At 36.4% G+C, this 9,443-nt stretch overlaps 1 protein-coding gene across 1 annotated transcript in view; it reads left to right on the top strand.

The window, feature by feature from the left end:
• Window positions 1-5,773: 5,773 nt before the first annotated feature.
• LOC106133162 (broad-complex core protein isoforms 1/2/3/4/5) overlaps window positions 5,774-9,443 on the top strand; it is a 109,177-nt gene continuing 105,507 nt past the window's right edge. The window contains exon 1 of the mRNA XM_060947486.1: window positions 5,774-6,131. The gene's annotated coding sequence lies outside the window, so the exon portion shown is untranslated. The remainder of the gene's footprint in view (window positions 6,132-9,443) is intronic.

The following is a 9,443-nucleotide window of genomic DNA, read 5'->3' as shown; positions in this document are numbered from 1 at the left end:
AATGTACAATAAAGCATTTACTTACTAACTTACTTACTCCCGGGAGGAGGATCGCTGATCAAATAATTTTTCTCATACGATGAAAAATGGAGCGACGGTGATGTAACCCTTATGGTGATTAAAAAGTCATGCATATATTTTTTTATCCTACCATATCATTTTTATCATACCATACCTACAATATCATTTTCATACATACATACACATAATCACGTCTATATCCCTTGCGGGGTAGACAGGGCCAACAGTCTTGAAAAGATTGAAAGACCACGTTTAGCTGTTTGGCCTAATGATAGGTTGAGATTCAAATATTGACATGTTGCTAGCCCATCGCCTAAAAGAATCCCAAGTTTATAAGCATATCCCTTAGTCGCCTTTTACGACATCCATGGGAACAAGATGGAATGGTCCTATTCTTTTTTTTTATTGGTGCCGGGAACCACACGGCACGACACTATATCTGTAACTTCTATTAATAAAAGTTAATCAACTATACCTTATTTTATTACAAAACTTCCGTTGCCGTGTGGTTTCCGACACTTTACAATAGAAACATTGCACCCTTGGATGCCGCAATAGGCGACTAAGGTAAAGGCTTATAAACTTGGGATTCTTCTTTTAGGCGATGGGCTAGCAACCTGTCACCATTTGATTATCAATTCCATCATAAAGCCATACAGTTGACTTTGTAGCCTTTTCAATGCTGTTGACTCTGTCTACCCCGCAAGGCATATAGACGTGACTATATGTGTGTATGTACCACAAAATTTCATTAATCATGCATATTTCAAATTCAAAATCTTTATAACAAATCATAAAGTACATCAGTTGAATTACAGTTAGGTACTGCTTATAAATAGGTACAATATGAACCCTGTAGGGCATCGTAATTATAAAATAAATAAATATTTCCGTGCCGTGTGGTTCCCGGCACCAATACAAAAAAGAATAGGACCACTCCATCTCTTTCCCATGGATGTCGTAAAAGCCGACTAAGGGGTAGGCTTATAAACTTGGGATTCTTCTTTTAGGCGATGGGCTAGCAACCTGTCACTATTTGAATCTCAATTCTATCTTAAAGCCAGATAGCTGAACGTGGCCTATCAGTCTTTACAAGAGTGTAGGCTCTGTCTACCCCGCAAGGGATATAGACGTGATTATATGTATGTATGTATGTATAAATATATCCACCTCCAAAGTTTTGAAGCTAATCTTGATTAACCTAAGACGTCTCATAATACAAGTTATATGTAAGTATAGCATGTTTGTCCTTTGTCTAAACAAGGGCGCGCGGCCGACAACCTGCGCTATCGCTACGATGCGCGTGCGCATGTGTGCGGGCCGCCGTGTGGGACGGCTTGTACAGGGTGTGGGACACTGCTGTCAAATTGTAATAAGGACCTTAGGATTGGGTAGAGGTAATAAGGAATACTCAATTGAGAAGCCGTGTGGTTCTCGACATTTCAAAATTTAACCAAATCCATACATATTAAATGGAAGTCGTAAAAGGTGATTAAGGGAAAGGGTAATTACCAATAATAAATAAATTACACACATAAGCACGTCTTTATGCTTGAAATACTGATAAGCCACGTTCAGCTGTTTGGCTTTATGATAAAATTGAGATTCAAATAGGTTGCTAGCCCATCGTCTAAAAGAAGAATCCCAAGTTTATGAGGCTATCCCTTAGTCGCCTTTTACGACATCCACGGGAAAGAGACGGAGTGGCCTATTCTTTTTTCTACATAATAAAATTACCAACGCTAATTTAACTACTACTGTAAGTATTATATATAAAAAAAATCCCTCTGTCCTGATATGTAACCTGTATAGATATAGTCCAGCGCCAATTTTATCAATGTCCCTCTAAAAGTTAATACACCGTAAAAAAAAGAGGCATGAATTTGTTTTTTAACCTTTTTAAAAATAGAATCAACCTGTACTCACTATAGATTGGGCCCAGTGAATAGTTTCAAAAGACTACTATTTTTAAGGCACCTGTGTCCCAGTGACCTTTGCAGCCCTTCAACACGGTCCAATATTTTTTGGGAATAGACAATTTTTATCGTATCTTTTTTTTTTTTAGTCTACGATCGTGCGCCCGAAGGAGACTTGATTTTATGTGAAAATAGGAGAGTTTTGTTCGAGGAACAATTATGTTTTGTAATCCAAATCCCGCTAAAAATAAAAGGATAAGATTTGTATGTATATTTTGTATGTTTGTAACGAATAAACTCATAAACTACATATGTACGTATAGTCACGTCTATATGCCTCGTGGGGTGAACAAATTCAATAATCTTGAACTGATAGGCCACGTTCGGCTGTTTAGCTTAATGATAGAATTGTAATTCAAATAGTGAAAGGTTGCTAGCCCATCGCTTAAAAGAAGAATCCTAAGTTTATAAACCTATCCCTTAGTCGCTTTTTACGATATTAATTTAGCGCTACATACATACGTCACGCCTCTTCTTCGGAGAGGTAGGCAGAGACTACATTTCTACTTGCCACGGTCTCTGCATACTTCTTTCGCTTCATCCACATTTCGGGTAGGTACTCTTGACCTGACTCATTGCAAATTAACTTGGGGATTTTGAGGGCAAGAGTGAATAGGTTCTATTTGATCTTGCGTACACCACCTTAGGCCTCATCTTACTTACCACCAGGCGGCTTGTGGTCAAGCGTACTCAAATCTTATATACTCGTATAAAATTCTCGTGTCACAATGTTGCATATTGAGTAGGTCTGAGAATCGGGCATCATCTATTTTTCATACCCCTTAGTGATAAGTGTTGTCCACCCTTAACAATTTTTTGTAACTAGAAATAATTTATATGGCAAAACAACGTTTGCCGGAACAGCTAGTCTATTATATATATAAAAAAATATAATATTTAAAACGTAAACGATACATACATCACATCTCTCTCTCGGAAGGGTAGGCAGAATGCGTTACATCGAAAACAATCGTGAATTAAAATGTTGCCTGATATAACAAAACATTGGCTCTAAAACTCCGATTATGTGAAAATTTATTATTGACTTTCATTTGCCGGCTTGGACAATGGCCCACAGCCAGGGCAATGAATATTTAGTTCAAAGTATTTAAATAATAGTACTTTTATTAAATGGTGAATGGTGGGTATACATACATACATATGGTCACGTCTATATCCCTTGCGGGGTAGACAGAGCCAACAGTTTTGAAAAGACTGATAGGCCACGTTCAGCTGTTTGGCTTAATGATAGAATTGAGATTCAAATAGTGACTGGTTGCTAGCCCATCGCCTAAAAGAAGAATCACAAGTTTCCCTTATCCCTTAGTCACCTTTTACGGCATCCATGGGAAATAGATGGAGTGGTTCAATTCTTTTTAATATTGGTGCTGGGAACCACACGGCACTGGTGAGGATGCAACCGGGACCTAAATCCAGGAGAAAGAAGGATAACCCTATACGAGTACATACCTACTCCTCCCACCTGACTTAATATAATCATCATCGCTACATACCTATTGTACATGCCGAGAAACTTAGAGCGTCTTCATGCCTTACGGGATAGACAAAAAATACTGAAAGACCACGTTCAGTTGTATGGATTAATTGAAATAGTAACAGATTATTTTAAAGAAGATTTCTAAGATTTATAAAATAAAGAAGATTTATAATATATAGAAAAAATAAAAATAATTGTTGGAAGTGATAGTTGATTGATCGTTCTTTTAAGTTCTTTTCAGGTTTTCTCGACCCATACAGTTTTATCCATACAGTCATATCTGTCCGTTCATTTGTATGTCACTGTCATTTGAATCATTGAGAGAGGGGTTATCCATTTTAAATTTATTGTGAAAACATAGACTTGCACCGTTTAATTATATGTATCTAATTATTATATAGTATCTTTGAGTTATCCTACTAATATTATAAATGCGAAAGTTTGTGAGTATTTCAGTATGGATGTTTGTTACTCTTTCACGCAAAAACTTCTGAACCGATTACGATGAAATTGGTATGTAGGTAGCTGAAGACCCAGAATAACACATAGGCTACTTTTTATCCCAGAGTTCCCGCGGGATTGTTAGGGTTTCCATGCGGACGAAGTCGCGGACGGCCTCTAGTTATTATATAGTATCTTTGAGTTATCCTACTAATATTATAAATGCGAAAGTTTGTGAGTATGTCAGAATCGATGTTTGTTACTATTTCACGCAAAAACTACTGAACCGATTACTATGAAATTTGGTATGTAAGTAGCTGAAGACTCAGAATAACATATAGGCTACTTTTTATCCCGGATTTTCCGCGAGATTAATAGGATTTCCACGAGAACGAAGTCGCGGGCGGCCTCTCGTTTTTAAATATACATGAATCAACAAGTCTCGAACTTACTTCGAGGTTAGCTTCAGCGGTGTGATATGTTTGATAAGTATTTATATGTCTGTAACACTGGAGGTCCCGGGTTCGAATCCCGGCAAGGTCATGATGAGAAACGAACTTTCTCTGATTGGCCTGGGTCGTGGTTGTTATATCTATTTAAGTATTTATTGTAAAATAGCGTAGCATTGAGTAAGTTTCGAACTTACTTTGAAGCCAACACAATCTGTGTAATTATTTTATTTTATTTTTTAAAATAAATATCGTGTATATATATTTTTTTTAATTTATATACTAGATTGCGTTTTGATCGCTTTGAAAGTGCATTCAGAATTTGTAATCGTTAAGTGCGCTAGTAAAGTTTCAGTTAAAGTTTACGTCAAATTAGAGTTCATCGGTTAGGTACCTTAACAGACTTTTCATTAAAATAATATAATTATTTTTTATTAGTAAATTTTGCTTAACTAGGGATTTTACAAGTTTTTGCGGTTCGCTTGTTGTTATAATACTAGCTGTCACCCGCGACTTCGTTCGCCTTAAATATTTATGAATTTAACTAATTATGTTATTTCAATGACTAAGCATATAATTCAAAGTTTCATAAAAATCTGTTTCAGAAGTTTTAGCGTGAAAGATTAACAAACACACACATGTTAAGAAAATTTCGCATTTGTTAAATTTATTATTAGTAGAATTGAGCAAAGGAAACTTAGTTTAAAATTGCATTTAACAGTAGCTCGTCATAAATATTCGAGTCTATAGAGTAGGTCAAATCAAGGAGTATACTGACTCACAGAATAGCTAATTTAAGTGTCATAGACAAAACATGAAGGTTAAATTGTTTGCCAGTGTTCGATATAATTTAAAAATAATTCTCTCAGTGTTCGAAATTTGAAATTGCGCCCGTGCTCACTAAAACTGGCCGGTAGGAAAAGCAAACATCAGCTTCTGTTACCAGAGTGAACGTCAAAACGAATCCTTTGAGCGGAATTAGTCAGAGTTCCCGAAAAACGCGGCCGACGACCCCTCCAGGCAACACCTAAGTATTTTAGTCCCAAAAATTGCATGTTTACATAACGTGTTGAATTTTTTTAAATAAACTTGGTACCAAAGGGCTACCAGACACACACATTCGAAATTTTCGTCTGTCTCCTTTGTGTGAGTGATGCGCACACTGAGACGATATAAAAATGCCCAATCGGTACATGTCGCACCACTACAATGAAGGGACGACGTAAGTCGCATACAAGTGCATAATTCGGCCGAGATGCAAAAAAAAATATTTGGCAATGCGGCCCCTACGCGCCCGTCAGTCGCCCGCCCGCCAGGGTTAGGTTAGGTTAGATTTTTTGGCTCAAAATGTTCGTTGGCGATTTTTAAAAAAGTATTTAATGTCTACATCACTAGGAAAAGACGTCCTTCCTGCAAGTTTATTGCGCGCCAGTATGTCGCGATTTTTTGAATAACTCGGAACGTGCGTTGCCCAGCTCTAGCTGGATTCTAGTTTGAATTCGGAATCGGACATTCTACATTTTAAATATATATTTTTTTATTTTGAAAAAGTTTTTTTTTATATTTAAACACTTGGCAGGCGGGCAAAAGTTAAATATTTCAAGAACATTTTCCAGACTTTCGACGATGGTATAATTTTTCATAAATAATTCGAAAAGACAGTAGTGACTTGTGTCGTGTTGTGATAATTTGAGTATTTTAGAACTTTTATTTGGACTCCTGTGTTTTTTCTGTTTATTTTATTTGGTAAGTACTTTTTTATTTATTTATTTTTTTTGCTTTACAATTTTAAACTTTATTTTTGTATTTTAAATTTATTTTAATTAAATCTTATTTCAAAATTACATATAACCGAAATATTTTTAACCTTTAAAATAAGAGCGCCCAACTATTCTACAACAAAACACTTTTAGGTTGTATAAAATATATTTAAAAATTTAAAAAAGAACATAGAACTAGACAAAGCTGAAGGACACGTCGTCCTGTGACGTCAGCATCACTAGGCACTGGCAAGAAAGACGGCCATCTTGATTCTCTGTTCTTTTTTGAAGCCTACAAAGTGCGCGGGCGCAACGTCGTATTGCTTTATTTGACTTTTTTGTGCAACTTTTTTTAACACAAATATTTTTGTTGCATGAAAATTTTTATTTATAAATAATAATTTATCTTAGATATTAATTTTTCGTAGAAGATCGTAGAAGTTTTATTTTCCCTAATGGGTTTGGAGAAAAAATTAATATAATTGAAATGTTATTCATTACTTTACTTTTGAATATTGTTATTGACGAAAGAAAATTAGAAAATACTGCTTTAATCAAGATATTGTGTAAAAAACCTAATTGTTAAATCCAAATAATACTATCATTGAATCATGATTAAAATCAATCATTAAGTAAAGTTATCCAAGATACAAGATATTGGGCATAGTTATATAAAACATACCATAAAATTGTATAATATATTAAAACAGAAAGGCAATAAAAAGACAAAATAAATTTAAACAAAAAAGGGATAGGAATAACGAAAATTTTATATCAATAATTTGTTTAAAGCCTTTTTAACATTTATTCGCCGCTCTTATCTGTAAAAAGACGATGTTTCCATTTCAATAATACCAATAATACGGCAATACATTAATATTATTACGTCTATCCCTTACGGAGAATGCAGAGTAAACAGTCTCTAAAAGAATGAAAGACCATGTTCAGCTGTATGGCTCAATGATAGATTTGAGATTCAAATAGAGACAAGTTGCTAGCCCATCGCCTAAAAGAAGAATCACAAGTTTATTAAGCCTTTTCCATGATAGACTTTACAATATGCACAAAAGAGAAGCAGTTGGCACAAACTATTTTTTTTTTCTTCGCTAACACGGAGACTTACACTAGATTGTGTGTCTATTCCCTTTGTTACCTTCTACGGCTTCCATGGAAAAGAGGTACAGTGGTTCTATTTCTGATGTGCCTGTAACTACACGGCACGTCTTTACCAAAAGTATTTATAATAAATCTAAGTACTTAGTCAGAATCACAAAGACTAACTTTTCTATAGTAAAGCCTCTCGGTGCGCCTGCGCCGATCCTGCCCTTGTAGCATGGCACGCGCGACGCCATTTTTATCGCGCGTAAAACTATCGCTGTCCCGTATCTCGTCATAATAAAAAGCGAAATAGCGATAATAGGGGAATGGTTTGGGTGAGTAAAGTTTTGACAGACTCCCGTCTGACTTCCATAGCCTTTGCGAGGGAACCTTAACAATTTCAGCGATAAAAATATCCTTATCTCTTCGTAGTTGACGGCCTCTGTGGCGCAGCGGTAGTACGCTTGTCTGTGACATCGGAGGTCCCGGGTTCGAATCCCGGCCAGGGCATGATGAGAAAAAAAACCTTTTTCTGATTGGCCTGGGTCTTGGAAGTTTATCTATATAAGTATTTATTATAAAATATAGTATCGTTGAGTTAGTATCTCGTAACACAAGTCCCGAACTTACTTCGAGGCTAACTCAATCAGTGTAATTTGTTCCATATATATCTATTTATTTATAGTAGCGTATAGCCATTTCATTTTCTCACATCAATGGATAAACAAAGAAGCTTACGAAATTAGCACCACTTATTAAAAGTAACGAATTAAACGCAACCTAGCTACAAAAAACGATGAATTTAACGCTACATCTATACATACATACATCACGCCTCTTCCCCGTAGGGGTAGGAAGAAATTACATCTGCCCACTTGCAATGCCATATCCACGATCCCTGCATACTTCTTTCGCTTCATCCACATTCATAACTCTCTTCATGCAAGCTCGTCGGTTTCGGGTACTCTTGACATAACCTTTTGCTAGAACGTCTCCTATTTGATCAAGGTACGTTCATCTAGGCCTTCCCACTCCAACAGTATCATTCACACTCCCTTTGTGTATTTGCTTAGTTAACCTGCTTTCATGCATCCTCTCGACCAAACCATCTAAGCATTTCCTTTTCTATTCCTGTCACTATATCTTTTTTCACATCACAACATTGAACCTACAAGTTATCAGTAGTTCAACAGAAATCCATAAACTCCGTAACGATATATTATTAGTACAAAAGATACTCCAGCAATTTAGTTGGTGGTCGAACCGGTCGAGTGCCGTGTGGTTCCCGGCACCATTAGAAAAAAGGAAAGGACCGCACCATCTCTTTCCCATGGGTGTCGTCAAAGGCCATTAAAGGGATACGCTTAAAACTTGGGATTCTTCTTTTAGGCGAGAGGCTAGCAACCTGTCACTATTTGAATCTCAATTCTATCAATAAGCCAAACAGCTGAACGAGGCCAATCAGTGTTTTCTAGACTGTTAGCTCTGTCTGCCCCGCAAGGAATATAGATGCGACTAAATTTTTGTATGTAAATACATACATACATAAAATCACGCCTCTTTCCCGGAGGGGTAGGCAGACGATCTCTGCATACTTCCTTCGCTTCATCCACATTCATAACTCTCTTCATGCAAGCTCGGCGGTTTCGGGTACTTATGACCTGACCCTTTACCAGGACGTCCTTAATTTGATCAAGATATGTTCGTCTAGGTCTTCCCACTCCGACCTCCCGTATGTAAATGCATGTAATAATAGTGCTTTAGTTGAATTCCCTGTCAATTTGATCCTTTGAAACCTCATAAAAAGTTAAAATGAAAAACACCTGCAGTTCTGACCTTGTGGCGACTGTTTGCTACCGCTGAAACTCAATTACTTTCCTATATCATTTTTTTTATTAACAGACAGATGTCTACACGATTTTATTACCTATATATAAAAACAATATATTAATTTTTGTTGAACACGTTTTTAATTTATAAAAATCATTAGGTGTATTAATTTTTGTTCATCGTCAAGCCGTCAAGCATAATCATAAAGCGATACAGCTGAACATGGCCAGTCTTTTTAAGACTGTTGGCTCTGTCGACCCCGCAATGGTTATAGAATTAAATAAATGTATGAAAGCTAAATGCCGTGTGGTTCCCGACACTAATAAAAAAAAAGAACGTAGGACCTCTCCATCTCGTGCCCATGGATGTC

Source organism: Amyelois transitella, chromosome 13 (genome assembly GCF_032362555.1).
Source record: "Amyelois transitella isolate CPQ chromosome 13, ilAmyTran1.1, whole genome shotgun sequence".
NCBI lineage: Eukaryota > Metazoa > Arthropoda > Insecta > Lepidoptera > Pyralidae > Amyelois > Amyelois transitella.
The sequence above is the reverse complement of the archived record's forward strand: the minus strand, read 5'-3'. Positions and strand labels throughout refer to the sequence as shown.